Consider the following 15280-nt stretch of genomic DNA (forward strand, 5'->3'; position numbering starts at 1 on the left):
TGATAACCTACAAAATACTGAGAGGAACTGACAAGGCGAATAGGAACAGACTGTTTCAGAGATGTGATACAGTAACACGAAAGCACAGCTAGAAGTTGAAAACTCAGGCGAGTGAGAGGGATGTTAGGAAGTATTTCTTCAGCCTTAGAGTTATCAGATAGTGGAGAGTGACATGGCAGAAGCAAGATCCATACATAGCTGAAGATGTGGTACGGTAAGTCTCATGAAGGCAGGAGAGAACAGAATTAGTAGCAACCAGCGAAGAGGCTGGGCCAGGAGCTGTGAATCGACCCCTACGACCACATACAGGTGAGTACACATACACAATCAACAAGTGCCTCTAACAACTAGTAATTACCACCACCACCAGTCACTGCTACACACCAACACGTCACTGCCACACACACCGGCCATTGCCACACACCACCAGTCACTGCCAAACAAGCAGATTAGCTAAGAAATACATTATGATAATTTATCGTCCATCTCGGCCCTAATTAGACCACAATGAACAATATAACCCATCAAAATACCTTGGCGGCTTACATCACACAATATTATACAATTATTCATCCTAGTATTATACTAAGTTATTCATTTGCAAGTCTGATGCTGACGTAAACAATCCCACACTAAGACATGAAAAATAACGAGTCACTCAGGCCAGGGGAATGGGGAGTAATCAGGTTTAATGCGAGGAAGAGGAAAGTAGCCTCAGTTCCTCGAATCAACAGCCTTTCACCTACTTTAAGGCACCACCCCCCCCCCTTCCACAGGAGTTGAAGGTGACGAAGAAAAATGAATGGGAGACAAAAATTGTGAAATTGGAAGATAATATTTATTTCTACATGTACAAGGTATACAGGCCTAGATGACATCAATGACATACTACTATATAAAGAGCCGCTTGTTATGCAGAACATTTCGGGTAAATTATGTCAATTTTGTCCCAGGATGCGACTCACACCAGTCGACTAAAACCTAGGTACCTATTTTACTGATAGGTGAAGAGGGACAGCAGGTGTCTTAAGAAAACGTCTTACTGTTTCCACCAGTACCGGGGATCGACCCCCGGACCTTAATGTGTGAGCTGAGTGCGCTAGCGATCGTCATAAGGTTTACAAAGTTAAGACTTATGACGTCGGATTTACGACGTAGTGGACAATGTTGCATATACGATGAATGCACCTGAACACCAAGAACACACACATCAGAAGTCTACGCTATATCTTGCAGTGTTTGTGGTCGCTTTATTCGTAGGCGAGACAGCAAGGTATTTAAATACTAGACATAAAAAACACAAATACTGATACAGAATGTATGACACGTTTAATGCACAGTAATACACCGCCTCACAGTCACACATCATGGACTGGAAGGTTTGGTTAGGTAAGGTTTGTCAGGAAACAGGAGAAATGCTTCCTGACGCGGGTCTTAGTCATATGACGACCCGCAATGGAGCTTTTGGTCATTTGGCTTACCCCGCCACTCCTTTAAAATAATTATGACTAACGAATTATTAACTGTACATAAGTAACCTGCACAGTATTTAAGTCTCCATACTGTTGCTTCACATTGTTCTAGACTATGGAGAAAAACTCTTCTCCAGGTTGAGGGACTGACCACCTCAAAACTACGTTAAGGGTGATGGACTGATTACATTGTTTTCACATCTCTGCTGCTTCTGCTTACTCTTCTGTACTCGGGTGAAGAAGCCTACTGTGTAGGCGAAACGTTTCGGAATAAAGATACCTCATGCTGCACAGTTTTGGTCACCGTATTACAGAATGGATATAAATTCTCTGGAAAATGTACAAAGGAGGATGACAAAGTTGATCCCATGTATCAGAAACCTTCCCTGTGAGGATAGACTAAGAGCCCTGAATCTGCACTCTCTAGAAAGACGTAGAATTAGGGGGGATATGATTGAGGTGTATAAATGGAAGACAGGAATAAATAAAGGGGATGTAAATAGTGTGCTGAAAATATCTAGTCTAGACAGGACTCGCAGCAATGGTTTTAAGTTGGAAAAATTCAGATTCAGGAAGGATATAGGAAAGTACTGGTTTGGTAATAGAGTTGTGGATGAGTGGAACAAACTCCCAAGTACAGTTATAGAGGCCAGAACGTTGTGTAGCTTTAAAAATAGGTTGGATAAATACATGAGTGGATGTGGGTGGGTGTGAGTTGGACCTGATAGCTTGTGCTACCAGGTCGGTTGCCGTGTTCCTCCCTTAAGTCAATGTGACCTGACCTGACTAGGTTGGGTGCATTGGCTTAAGCCGGTAGGAGACTTGGACCTGCCTCGCATGGGCCAGTAGGCCTTCTGCAGTGTTCCTTCGTTCTTATGTTCTTATGTGTCTTCCTTATCAGTCTGTCAGTATTGTATACCATTTTCATATTAACCCGCACATTGGAGAGGAGCAGCTTACGACGACGTTTCGGTCCGATTTGGACCATTTACAAAGTCACAAGCTCCGAAACGTCGTCGTATGCTTATGTGCGGGTTATCTGTGTATTGTTCCAGTCACGGTATTGTGTCTTTCTGTTCTTTCTGGATGTACATTTTGTCTCAACTAATTACACAGATGATCTTGGACTCTTCGACCTCATCTGAAATGGTAACTGATCTGTTCCGGTGACATCTGAACTGTCCCCGTAGCACCTGACCTGACCCGGTACTTGACCCAGCGACACCTGAGCTGACCAAGCGGCACCCGACCTGACCCGCAAACATTTCACCTTTATACTTTATATACCATCACTAGTATATTACATATAACTCTCTCCTGATTGTATTTAAGTGAATCTGTGAATGCTATTTTTTTAAATAAAGTTTTTTTCCTCTCTCTACCATTCTTAAAATTTCATCATATCGTTCTTGCTTTTCGCGAGGTACGCGCGTGTGTGTGTGTGTGTGTGTGTGTGTGTGTGTGTGTGTGTGTGTGTGTGTGTGTGTGTGTGTGTGTGTGTGTGTGTGTGGTGTGTGTGTGTGGTGTGTGTGTATGTGGTGTTTGTGTGTGTGTGTGTGTGTATGTGGTGTGTGTATGTGGTGTGTGTGTGTGTGTGTGTGTGGTGTGTGTGTGTGTGTGTGGTGTGTGTGTGTGTGTGTGGTGTGTGTGTGTGTGTGGTGTGTGTGTGTGTGGTGTGTGTGTGTGTGTGTGTGTGTGGTGTGTGTGTGTGGTGTATATATCATTTATCCACCGCGTACAGCTACCAAATAAGCCCATAATAAATGGTGACAGCGGTGCTCCGCAGCAGTTGTGTTTGCCCCGCGAGGGAGGAAGAGTTATGAAGTCACCTTCAATTCATCACCCTACACAAGAAGCATCCGTCTCTCAACAAGTTATCCTGATGTCGTGTCTGCACGTTTGAGCATCCAGACACAGGTACTAGCAGGATCCAGCCGAAATTTGCCGAAATTCTCCGAGAATTGTAAGTGGCGTCCCAGTGACCCCACGCTGGTTCTCAAGTCACGTGTTCAGCGTCACTTGTATGTTGCTGTTGTTGTTCAGCTCAGCACAGCTGTTTCAGCAAGCCAGAGGTGAGTTTTGTGGTGATTTCTGCGTCCAGTGTGTTTCCCCTGTGTTTGTGGGTGGGAGGAGGAACCGCCAGATGCCCGCCCTGCCATACACTCACGCACGCTCCTCGCCACCACACTACCATACACTCACCACTGCCCACTCCCTCTGCTGTGTTTTCTGCTGTTTTTCGTATGAATTCATTGCCAGTGCTGTGTATCCGAGTGCCCGAGGCCACTCAAAGCTACGTGGATCACGACGTCACGTGGGTGTGGGCGATGTCACATGGACCTACAAAGCCACGTGAGTTACCAGATGTCCCAGGCCTCATGCTGTGGTCTGCTGCCCGCATCACATCGACGCCACCCACGATGCTGCCCGACTTCATGACGTCACGATGTCTGCCTGACGTCACCTCGAGATGTCTGCCTGACGTCACCTCGAGATGTCTGCTGACGTCACCTCGAGATGTCTGCTGACGTCACCTCACGATGTCTGCCTGACGTCACCTCGAGATGTCTGTTGACGTCACTGCTGCTGACGTCACCTTGCGACATCACGCCTGACATCACATGATGTCACATCGAGTGTTCTAGTAATTATTTCAGTATTGTCGAGAAGATTGAGAGAAGATATATGTCGTGTGTTAATTAATTCCTCGCAGTCAGTGTTCTCGCATTTTAGTATGTCTTAGTCAGTTTTATGCGCAGAAAAGCATCATTTGCTAGTTAAGCCATGTTGTACCGTATGTACAGCGGTGTGTTTGTAAAGTTTCCGTGTGTCCAGTGAGGTCTGTGGTCAGACCCTTGAGTTGCACCACTGTGCTGTCACCCGCGTGACCAGTGTTTGACAGCTGATTACTCAGCCCCGAGTGACCGAGCCCTCTTGTACAGAAAGCTTTTATGCTCGTCGCTCGTGATGTTCTGTAGAATCGTACCTGCTACGATTCCCATCGAGATTTGTTTCACTTCACCTCCAGACCTTCAGAGTGCAGTTATATGTAGAGAAACAAGTCTGGGGACACTTAGACTAACCTCTGCTATAACTCCAACTGTCGAGAGATGACACGCTGTGTCAGCCTCGTGTCACAAGCTTCAGTGAGCAGCCTGCACAAAGAAGATGTCACTTTGACTACTAGCTCTCTCACTGCAGTCTGGTGTATGATGTTAAAACTCCCAGATGTTTCGCCCAGTCGTCTCTGCCACGACTCGCTCCACGCTCGCCGGCAGTGACAGCCCAGCGACAGTACCAGTCGAGAAGTGTCCTGAGTCGCTTGCCAGAAGTCCTGCCCAGTTGCCGAGTTTTGTCGACGCCTCACTCGAGGGCACCAGCATGTCGTGCCCCAGGTTGAGTGAAAACCTACAGCGACTCCTACGATGTCTGCTTCACCGTTCCAGAGGAGACCGTACCCTGTTACGTCACAGCTCAGCCGCAGCGATGTCTCCCGTGTTGCAGTATCTGTCCAGACGCAGGAAGGCGTGCAGTGATGCACTTCGATGCTCACTGCCTTTGACCACGATGTTTAGCACACCCCACATGTTTTTTTCTTCCCTCCCTGTAGGAAGTTTTTTTTTCCATGTCCATATGTATATATATGTTCTTATTTTGTGTTCTGTGCCCTGTTCCTACGAGAGAGAGACCGAGTTTCTTTTACTACCAGTATTGTCGCGTCGGGACGACGCGCGGTAGGTGGCCGAGCGTATGTAGACAGCCTGTACTGCCTGCACAGACAGCCCATGCTGTCTGCCAGCTTAGTTCATATTTCGCGCCACTCAGGTGCTGCCATCTATAGGCCTTCCCACTTCAGTATGCCCAGACTTGCCTCGCTCTCACTCACACAGCGGCCTGGCATCAACACACAAGGCCTCCCAGCTCTCTCTCGTGGGCATGGCCCTGCCCGGGCCATGGGCACAAACACACAAGCCTGTGTAACCCACCTACGACTTAACAATAAAGTAAGAAGCCTCCGAAGAAGTTTATCATTCACACCCCGCTACCAGACACCCAAACAAGCCAGTTATATGTGTGTGTGTGTGTGGTGTGTGTGTGTGTGTGGTGTGTGTGTGTGTGGTGTGTGTGTGTGTGGTGTGTGTGGTGTGTGTGGTGTGTGTGGTGTGTGTGGTGTGTGTGGTGTGTGTGTGTGGTGTGTGTGGTGTGTGTGTGTGGTGTGTGTGTGTGTGGTGTGTGTGTGTGTGGTGTGTGTGTGTGTGGTGTGTGTGTGGTGTGTGTGTGTGGTGTGTGTGTGTGTGGTGTGTGTGTGTGTGTGGTGTGTGTGTGTGGTGTGTGTGTGTGGTGTGTGTGTGTGGTGTGTGTGTGTGTGTGTGTGTGTGTGTGGTGTGTGTGTGGTGTGTGTGTGGTGTGTGTGGGGTGTGTGTGTGGTGTGTGTGTGTGGTGTGTGTGTGGTGTGTGTGTGTGGTGTGTGTGTGTGGTGTGTGTGTGGTGTGTGTGGTGTGTGTGTGGTGTGTGTGTGGTGTGTGTGTGGTGTGTGTGTGGTGTGTGTGTGGTGTGTGTGTGGTGTGTGTGTGGTGTGTGTGTGGTGTGTGTGTGTGTGGTGTGTGTGTGTGGTGTGTGTGGTGTGTGTGGTGTGTGTGTGGTGTGTGTGGTGTGTGTGTGGTGTGTGTGTGGTGTGTGTGTGTGTGTGTGTGTGTGTGTGTGTGTGTGTGTGGTGTGTCTGTGTGTGTGTCTGTGTGTGTGTCTGTGTGTGTGTCTGTGTGTGTGTCTGTGTCTGTCTGTCTGTGCGTGTCTGTATATGTGTGTGTGTGTTGTTAGGTAAGACACATATGCAACAGTTAGGTATCTTTATTTCGAAACGTTTCGCCTACACAGTAGGCTTCTTCAGTCGAACATCAAAATGGTACAGAAAAGTTGATAGAAGTAGAAGATACTTGAAGACGATGTAATCAGTCCATCACCCTTGAAGTTTTGAGGTGGTCAGTCCCTCAGTCTGGAGAAGAGTACTGTTCCATAGTCTGAAACAATATGGAGTTGAAGTGACAGATTGGAGCCTATATACCGCCAGGAGGTGAGATGTAGGCCATTAGTAGAGGTAAGAATGTTGTCGTTGGAAGGTCAGGTCCCTCTCAAATCCAGCCATTCTCACTAGTAGAAGTGTCTTACCTAACAACCTGTCGGTATTTTATACCATTTTAATGTGTGTGTGTGTGTGTGTGTGTGTGTACTTTCACACCATCACATTTTTCCACTGAATATTGAAGAATCATGCTACTAATCTTTCAAACAAGGTAGCCTTTAAAAGGCTTGCAGCACAATGTTGCAATGATGAGAAGACACAGTTGCACAACAAACTTTTATTATGATACAAAAGCTTACTCTAAACCTGTCTTTTCTTTCTTACTGTTGGCAGTACGCCTTTTGTATGCAACTGGTAACTGCACCATGGCGGAGGTTGCAAAGCTCTATGAAGTGAAAATTAGCTCTTACCTCCAGTATGAATTATGCTGATGAATGAGACAAGCAACATCTGGGTATATGTACTGATCTAACAATACGTGTACTCTTTCCTTAGTCCAAAATCATCTCCGATGTAAGAATCAGTTCATGAGATTAAGACATGTGTAACAGTTCTTGCACAACTTGTCAGACACTGCAACATCATGGAATCTTGGCTCAGAGGACATCTACAAGACCTTCTTCACGGCTACTATAACTAACCCATCCCATTGGGTAGGACCTACGTCCACTGGGGAATCCCGCCTACCAGTGACTCTACCCTCGTCTGCTAAATGTCCCTATCCATTGACGCCTTTATAAACACAGTCTCCTTGCGTTTGCTCCAGAATCACTACAACCATGGTGCTCGCAACACCAGCTCCAAGGCTGAGGGACTGATTACCTCATCTTTTGTATATAGTTCTACTGTCTTCCAATTATGTCCTAGAATCTGTATTGAATAAGCCACTGGATGGCGAAATATAACCAGATGTTGCACATGTGTCTTAACTTTCATCAACAGTTGGGTATCTCTATTGTTGAAACTCTTCACTAACACAGTAGGCGAAACGTTTCAACATGGAGCTGAACTCTTCTCCAGGTAGAGGGACTGACCACCTGAAATACTTTTTCTCCAAGGCTGATGGACTGATTACGCCATCTTCATATCACTATTACACCTGCTACCTCTGTATCTGACTAAAGAAGCCCACTGTGTAAGCGAAACTTTTCCCCAATAAAGTTACCCAACTGCTGCACATGTGTCTTCAACTTGTCGGTATTTTATACCATTTTCAACGTCAGTTCTTAAGGCAACGTCTTGAACACCATAGCGCTTTCGGTGACCATACTGTTACGACCAAAAGCAAATATTTTCCAGTCCCTTACTTGATTCAACTTTAAGGAGAGGCGAGAGGCAGCTTACTACATCTCACAACGGCCTTCAAAAAACATCACAGGCATACAAGAGATTTAATGTACTGAGGATAGTTAATAAACAACGGACTCGAAACACCTTGATTTAAGTTGGATTTAGAAAAGGATACAAAAACCTACTGACTTAGCAATAGAGTTGTGCAAGAAAGGTATAAAATACCGACAATATGAAAGTTAAGACACATGTGCAACATCTGGATATCTTTATTGTAGACGTTTCGCCATCCAGTGGCTTTATCAATACAGATTCTAGGACATAATTAGAAGACAGTAGAACTATATACAAAAGATGAGGTAATCAGTCCCTCAGCCATGGAGTTAGTGTTCACAATGCTGTGAACACTAACTCCAAGGCTGAGGGACTGATTACCTCATATTTTGTATATAGTTCTACTGTCTTCTAATTATACCCAAGAATCTGTATTGATAAAGTCACTGGATGGCGAAACGTCTACAATAAAGATATCCAGATGTTGCACATGTGTCTTAACTTTCAGCAATAGAGTTGTACATGAGTGGAACAAATTTTATTTCTTTGCAAAGGTTACAATGTGTGATTTACATTTTACAAAGTGTTGTTAAGTACAAAGAAAGCCACTAACAGGGATAAGGAAATGTGTAGAATTTTTAACACATACTTCCTCTCAGTTTTTACACAGGAGGATACCAGCGATATTCCAGTAATGATAAATTATGTAGAACAGGACGATAATAAACTGTGCACGATTAGGGTCACAAGTGACATGGTCACTAGGCAAATAGATAAATTAAAACCTAACAAATCCCCAGGCCCTGATGAACTGTATGCAAGGGTTCTAAAGGAATGTAAAGAGGAGCTTAGCACACCTTTGGCTAATCTTTTCAACATATCAATACAAACTGGCATGGTGCCAGATGAACATCAAAATGGTATACAATACCGACAGGTTGTTAGGTAAGACACATATGCAACAGTTAGACAACTTCATTCCGAAACGTTTCGCCTACACAGTAGGCTTCTTCAGTCGAATACAGAAAGTAGGCAAAATGGTATACAATACCGACAGGTTGTTAGGTAAGACACATATGCAACAGTTAGACAACTTTATTCCGAAACGTTTCGCCTACACAGTAGGCTTCTTCAGTCGAATACAGAAAGTAGGCAGGAACAGTAGAGATGTGAAGACGATGTAATCAGTCCATCACCCTTAAAGTCGTAGAATTTGAGGTTGTCAGTCCCTCGGCCTGGAGAAGTTCAGTTCCATAGTCAGGAACTATCAGATAGTTCCTGACTATGGAACTGAACTTCTCCAGGCCGAGGGACTGACAACCTCAAATTCTACGACTTTAAGGGTGATGGACTGATTACATCGTCTTCACATCTCTACTGTTCCTGCCTACTTTCTGTATTCGACTGAAGAAGCCTACTGTGTAGGCGAAACGTTTCGGAATAAAGTTGTCTAACTGTTGCATATGTGTCTTACCTAACAACAGAAAGTAGGCAGGAACAGTAGAGATGTGAAGACGATGTAATCAGTCCATCACCCTTGAAGTCGTAGAATTTGAGGTTGTCAGTCCCTCGGCCTGGAGAAGTTCAGTTCCATAGTCAGGAACTATCTGAAGATCAAGCGACAGTGCGGAGACTTAAATACTGTCGGAAGGAGAGGTGCAGAGTAGTAGTAGTAGTAGTAGTCGTGAGAATGTAACCACTGAGAGGTCATGTCCCTGTCAGATCCAACACCTCTCACTTGAAAAGCTTGTCCAAGGTGTTTTCTGTACCAAGATGCCATGTGTTGCAGTGTCTGACAAGATGAACATCAAAATGGTATACAATCCCGACAGGTTGGTAGGTAAGACACATATGCAACAGTCGGTATTGTATACCATTTTGATGTTCATCTTGTCAGACACTGCAACACATGGCATCTTGGTACAGAAAACACCTTGGACAAGCTTTTCAAGTGAGAAGTGTTGGATCTGAGAGGGACATGACCTCTCAGTGGCTACATTCTCACTACTACTACTACTACTCTGCACCTCTCCTTCCGACAGTATTTAAGTCTCCGCACTGTCGCTTGATCTTCAGATAGTTCCTGACTATGGAACTGAACTTCTCCAGGCCGAGGGACTGACAACCTCAAATTCTACGACTTCAAGGGTGATGGACTGATTACATCGTCTTCACATCTCTACTGTTCCTGCCTACTTTCTGTATTCGACTGAAGAAGCCCACTGTGACCCCGCCTCCGCCTGCTTCACCTCACCTCACTACAGTATATAAGCCACGTCTACGGCCCTATGCTGTACATTCTACAAGATTGATGGACTGAACACATCGACTCCAGGTTGAGGGACTGATTACCTCATACTCCTCCTCTCCTTACGCCTTCCTCTTTGTATTGGACTGATGAAGCCACTGTGTGGCGAAACGTTTCCTGAATAAAGATTCCCATATGCTGCATAAGTGTCTTAATCTTCGTGACCTGACCTAACTAGGTTGGGTGCATTGGCTTAAGCCGGTAGGAGACTTGGACCTGCCTCGCATGGGCCAGTAGGCCTTCTGCAGTGTTCCTTCGTTCTTATGTTCTTATGCCGGGGCATTTCGGGAAAAGTACAGTCATTGAAGCTAACAACTTGGGCGATTTAAAAAAAAATATTCAACAAGAACTGGTCCTGCCTCGCATGGGCCTGTAGACCTGCTGCAGTGTTCCTTCTTTCTTGTTCTTAAAATACGAGAAGGGTTGGGTTCGAGAATGACCTGCCAAGCATGGGCCAGTAGGTCAACTGTATCATTAGATCAAATATTTAATACCAGCAAGCTGATGACTGAGACACGCGCTACACCTGGTATCTTCATCTGGAGAGGTTTCTCCTGCACAGCTGGCTTTATCAATAACCCAAACATCAATTATTACTCATTAGGCACCCTGTAGTGCTCCTCTATAATGTTATAACCCAAGCATCGATTATTCATTTATCAAATAATTCTTATTTTGAAACGTATTCTCCCAACAGATTAGAAAAGTGGATTTAACTGACCAAATGAAAATTTTGACTCACAGCTGACTCAAGACTACATTCTCTTCCTTGTATATTTATGGTATACAAACTAAAAACTAAAAACAGTCTCTTATGGTAGGAAACTAAACAGTCTGTAAAATAGTAAACAAAGGCAGTTGTGCGGAATCTTTATTGGGGCTCTGGTGGCCTGGTGGTTAACGCTCTCGCTTCACACGGTGAGGGCCTGGGTTCGATTCCCAGCCAGAGTAGAAACATTGGACGTGTTTCTTTCCACCTGTTGTCTATGTTCCCCATCAGTAAAATGGGTGCCTGGGTGTTAGTCGACTGGTGTGGGTCGCATCCTGGGACACTGACCTAAGGAGGCCTGGTCACAGACCGGGCCGCGGGGGCGTTGACCCCCGGAACTCTCTCCAGATAAACTCCAGATAAACAACCTTTCGCCCGAACAGTAAACTTTAATGTCAATTGATAAAGTCCACTCGGTGGGCATGTAATTCCCTTCGTGTGTTAACCATCGTGTTGGTAATTCATACCATTACCTAACCAGCTTATAAAATGTTGGATATCACCCTAATCTAAGCATGCGCGCGCATACACACACACACACACACACACACACACACACACACACACACACACACACACACACAGAGAGAGAGAGAGAGAGAGAGAGAGAGAGAGAGAGCCAGGGGAATGTCGGTTGACTGGTGTACGGGCGAGACATACCATAGCATCATGGTGCATACCACCTGAGCGGTTGGAGACGGCAAGGAGAGGTTGTCCACTGGAGTTACATAGCAGGTAGAGTATATATGCCACTGGTCCCATGTGTGTGTGTGGGCGGTGTGTGGGTAGCACCGTCCTGGCGGCTCGCACTCATTCTCAAGGTCATTGATTATTTAACGGCTACTCAGAGCTCAACGACACGAAGTACAATCGCTATTATTCCAATATTTTCTGGCCATCTATAACGTATATAACAACCATGTACAACTGTTTCTAACCATGTATAACAACGTGTTTCTAACCAGGTACAACGTGTTTCTAAGTGTTTAGTGAATATTACACTGAAACACTAGTAAACAAACACGCATTAAGAGCTTACACATCTGGATCTCCAGATGACGCCATAGCTACATATTTATGAAATACAATACAAATTTTCAAGTAGAACAAATGTAGAAATTCTCTTTTTGGTATCACACACACACATATATAATGTCGTGCCGAATAGGTAAAACTGGTTAATTAACCAGAACTCGTTTAAAATTAAGTCCTTTCTAAAATTTTCTCATACATTTAAAGATATATTCTTTCATTTATGTTAATATAAAAATTAATGATTTTGTACCAAAAGAACCTTAGGAAACTTACCTAACTTTATTATAATAGGCAAAATTTAATTTGGTCTAATCCAACTAAATATATTTTAAACAAGTTTACAATACTTTAATAATAAACAATTAAATTTTTTTTCGTTAGATTCAGAATGGTTTTTGCGAAATTATTGCATACACAAATTTTCGCTTGCCCTATTCAGCAAGAAGTGTGTTGCTATTTAAGCCAAATAGCAAGTTTTACTTATTCGGCACACACACACACACATTTATTACATACTGTTATGCTGGAGACCTACGGTGCTGAGGGAACACCCTGATTATTTAATAGCTGAGGTAGCAGGAGCGCGCCTGTTTCCATTAAACAGAAGAGATGCTTGTTAACAGGGAGTTAAGAGTACCCTGGTGTATAAGCCTGTGTGCGCGCGTAATTATAGTCTCAAACACTCATCTATGTACCTGTGTATCTATCGTATAGGGTAGAGTAGCAACCCACTGCTGATGTCATTTACCTATTTTTACATAAAATAAAGTATCACGAGGCTAGCAAATATTATTAATTCTTAGATATATAATGACCGCACTGTTATCTACTAATGTATTTATGTAGGCAGATATACTATGTCATCCACATTTCTCCTCCAACGCACTTATCCTCTCTTTCTTCTACCTAATTTAGATATTACCTGGAGTTTACCTGGAGAGAGTTCCGGGGGTCAACGCCCCCGCGGCCCGGTCTGTGACCAGGCCTCCTGTCACATCCAAATTCTTTTTCACCTCCTCCGTCTCTCCTCTGTCTCCTCTGTATTATTTCTCTTGTAACCGATCTGGGATGAGGGAGATACCTTCACAAATATTCCAATTCTCTTGTGAATGAGATATGCTATCCTGCGAGATGGAAATTCACAAACGATAGCTATTCCAGCTCTGCTGAAAGGAAATCTTTGAAGCTGCCGTAGCTGATGAGCCTTTAATGGGATACTTGACGGTCTTCATTGACCTACTGAAGTCTGCCAGCTCAGGCTGACACACTGCAAGACTATGTGACCGACCCTGTATGATGGAAGTGACAGGGAAAATAGTTACTTTTTTTCCACTATAACTATCATACAGATTAGAGCAACACCATCACCCTCGGGTTGCCATATCCGCCACCACCACCATCAGGTTGCCATACCCGCCGCCACCACCATCAGATTGCCATACTCGCCATCACCATCAGGTTGCCATACCCACCGCCACCACCATCAGATTGCCATACTCGCCATCACCATCAGGTTGCCATATCCGCCACCACCATCAGGTTGCCATACCCACCACCATCACGCTGCCATACCCACCACCACTAGGTTGCCATCACCGCCTACTCGCCCAGCTATCGGCTCCACCCTGCACCGGATTTCGCGCCACAGCCTCGCAGATATTCCGTTCCTCTGGTCATACAAAAGTCATCCACAACCTTTCTCCTGCCACCACACCAAGTTATTACCTCACATTCAAACATTTTAACGATGCAGTATGAGAGAAATGCGAGTCAATATTGTTTACACTCTGAAGTCATAATTTGACCAGTTTTGGCTGGCAATCCCTAGCCAATCACATTTCTTCCCGCCAAAATTTATCCAGGATAATGACGTCATAATAGTTGGTCTATAAATATCGATGATTGCAACTGTATAAGCCCCCCCTCAAGGTTTAGGGTGGTTTTAAGGGTTAATATTGAGTATTCAGTCAGTTACAGATATATCTTAAAACAGATGTTGTTATAGCCTTCAATATGTGAATATTTGTAAGACGGTGAGGCCGTTTGATGATTCATACATACATATTACACTGACGCATACGCGTGCACACACACATATATATGGGAAAATGGCTGCCGGAGAGATATTGCAGTCACTGGTGGAAATATACTGAAAATGTACAAATTATATATATAAACACAAAAATAGTATTTATTACGAAAAATACACAAAATATAGTCAATAGATAGTTGAGAGACAGCATCCATCTAGGGAGGTATTATTACTTTCCTGTCAAGCGCCTGCGAAACCGAAGCCTGTGAAACGTTCTGCACTGGCAGGATTCCTGATTCTGTGTTTTGAACATGCGAGATGGCGGTAAATCTTACAAATTTATACTGGTAGTTAGTCTACACTTCCTTATGCTGTCCTGTTTCTCGTAATAATTTTTAATTAACACGATTATACTTCAATTCCAATTTAAGAGGACTGGTCTGAGATCGGGCAACTAGACAATGATCCTGGACCACGGGGAAATGATCCCGGACCACCGTGGGCAATGATCCCGGACCACCGGGGGGAGTAAGTCCCTCTTGACAATTGCCGACATAAAAACGGAGGAAATAAATACCATACTGGAAAAATGGTACAGAATTTACAGGAGAGATGCGTCTGCTCCTTGCGGTTACTGACAAAGCATATATTTCTGCTATTTGCTATTACTATCGTTACACCTCGGGAAAATGGAAGCCATACTCTTTGGCACGAAGCAAACTGAGAAGGGCAAATAACTTTAATGTCTGGTGTAATGGGGAACCCATCACTTCAGTTTCCTCAGTAAAATATCTGGGAATCCCCTTTAACCCATGCATATCAGGAAAACTGATAGGATGCCAGACTGAAGTTACTTTATAGACAAGCAGTGTCTACTTACTGAGAATCGTAGGACCCTATGTCTAGCCCTTATACAATGTCATATGGACTATGCTTGCTCTTCATGGTACTCTGCCTTGACAAAAAAAAAAAGGGGGGAAAGAGACTACTAATCACTACATGTTCTCTTGGACCTGGGTCCAAGAGAACATGTAGGCCAGGATGAATTACAACTGGATATGCCGAATGTTGAAGACGGAGTAAAACAACTGAAGTTATATAGTTTATAAAATTGCTCACAGTGTCCAGAATATCTTGCTGCCAATTTTGTCAAGGCTGGGAATCAAGCAATCAGTACTAGTGGGAGAAAGCACAACTTTATAGTACCCATAGTCAGTGACCAGGCTTCAAACACCTTTTA

At 44.3% G+C, this 15280-nt stretch overlaps 1 long non-coding RNA gene across 3 annotated transcripts in view; it reads right to left on the bottom strand.

The window, feature by feature from the left end:
- The window catches only part of LOC128692332 (uncharacterized), a 297304-nt gene that overhangs the window by 228952 nt on the left and 53072 nt on the right, over positions 1 to 15280 (bottom strand). The window lies entirely within an intron of this gene.

This window comes from Cherax quadricarinatus, chromosome 53 (genome assembly GCF_038502225.1).
Source record: "Cherax quadricarinatus isolate ZL_2023a chromosome 53, ASM3850222v1, whole genome shotgun sequence".
In the NCBI taxonomy this organism is placed as follows: Eukaryota; Metazoa; Arthropoda; class Malacostraca; order Decapoda; family Parastacidae; genus Cherax; species Cherax quadricarinatus.